The 1490-nt window shown below is 71.5% G+C and overlaps 1 pseudogene; it reads right to left on the reverse strand.

Moving 5' to 3' along the window:
* Window positions 1–751: 751 nt before the first annotated feature.
* Window positions 752–1490, reverse strand: part of LOC149911473 (uncharacterized) — a 1544-nt pseudogene continuing 805 nt past the window's right edge.

A 1490-nucleotide genomic window follows, 5' to 3' on the forward strand; every position in this document is an offset into this window, starting at 1 on the left:
CCCGGCTCCGCCCGTCTGCCAGGCGCGGCGCATCCGCCCAGGGGTCGCTGCGGCGCCGTTCCGGCAGCGGCGGCCACGTCTACCCGGCTCCGGCGGCTGTTGGCGTCTTTTGTGTGTGGGGGGGGGCGCTGCTGCTACGGTGCGGCCAGAGGCGTCGCTCTAATTCTCTGCCTCCAGTTATGTCGAGGTAAAGGTCGGCTGCATTCGGAGCCTTTGCCGGTAGTCGGCGTCGTCGTCCGTGGAGCTTTCTTTTCGGATGCCTTTACTTTTCGTCGGTAGGAGAGAGTGCGGACTCTGCTCCGGAGATCGGTGGTGAGCGGGCGCTCGCGAGCTGGGTTGACCGGCCGGCCAGATGGGTTTCGGCGGCGGTCGGCGGTGGCGGCGGCTCTCTGGGGCGTCGGTTCGTGTGGTCGATCCGGTCGCTTCGGTTTGTCCGTCGCGCCCCGTCCCGCCGTTCGGCGGTGGGTTAAGGCGGTCTCCCGGGCGAGCGGCGAAAAAAAGCCGGGCAAGGCGAGAGAGAGCTGTGCGGGTGAAATAGCCGGCTCCCGCGCCGCCCAGGGCGAACCCGAGAAGGCGAGAGAGAACAATCGAACGAACGGGGGAAGCCGGCTGCCGCGCTCGCTGGCGCGAAGCGGAGAAGGCGAGAGAAAAAGCGAGCGCGGAGAAGGGCACGGTCCGGTCAGCCGGCACTCGAAGGCAGAAGGGCCGGGGGCGTCCCCGGTGGGTCCCGCCGCGAGGGTGGAAGGCGGGACCCGATGGTCGTGGCGGCGGCGCCTCGTTCTCGTTCCGCACCGCATCCTCACCTGCACGCGGGAGCCCCGGCCGAACACGAGAGGCGCTCCTCGGGCGCGTCGGAGAGGCTTCCCGGCGGGCCGGTCCTATCCCGCTCCCCGCCTCGCTCGGGGTGGCGTGGGGCGGGCCGGTGTTCAGGCACGGGCGAGCACCTCTCGGCAGACGTTGCCCACGCACACCCGCCTGCACGTGCGCGCGCGGTCTTTCCGCCGCGTCCTGGAGAAGGGCTCGCATCTTCTCCTCCCTTCCTTCCTTCCTTCCCCCTACCCGTCTTCTTGTCGATCGATGAGGCCATTCGGGTCGCGTCGGAGAGGGCCCCCGGCGGGCCGGCGCTTCCACGCTCCCCGTCCCGGGGAAGCCGCGGCGGCGTCCGGTGTTCAGGCACGGGCGGCCTCCTCTCCGGTTCGCTTCCCGCCGTAGGCGAGGTGAGGCGCCCGCCCGGGCCGAGAGCGGGCTCGTCCGTCCGTTCGCTCGGTGCCGGAGCAAGGGCTCGCCCGACCGAATCCAGCCGTGTGACAGCCGAGCGGCCCCGCGAGCCGCAGGCGTACCGAGTTCGTTGAGCGAGGCGCCGGCGCCGGCCTCGGTTCGGGGCCCGGCGGGTGCCGGCCGCGAGCAGCTAGCCGGCGGGGTGGCAACCGAGGAAAACCGTGGACAAATGGAGCCAGAGAGAGAGAGATGGGGGGCTGCGCCCGCCCGAG

Source organism: Phasianus colchicus, unplaced genomic scaffold (genome assembly GCF_987193195.1).
Source record: "Phasianus colchicus unplaced genomic scaffold, bPhaCol1.hap1.1 HAP1_SCAFFOLD_103, whole genome shotgun sequence".
NCBI classification, from domain to species: domain Eukaryota; kingdom Metazoa; phylum Chordata; class Aves; order Galliformes; family Phasianidae; genus Phasianus; species Phasianus colchicus.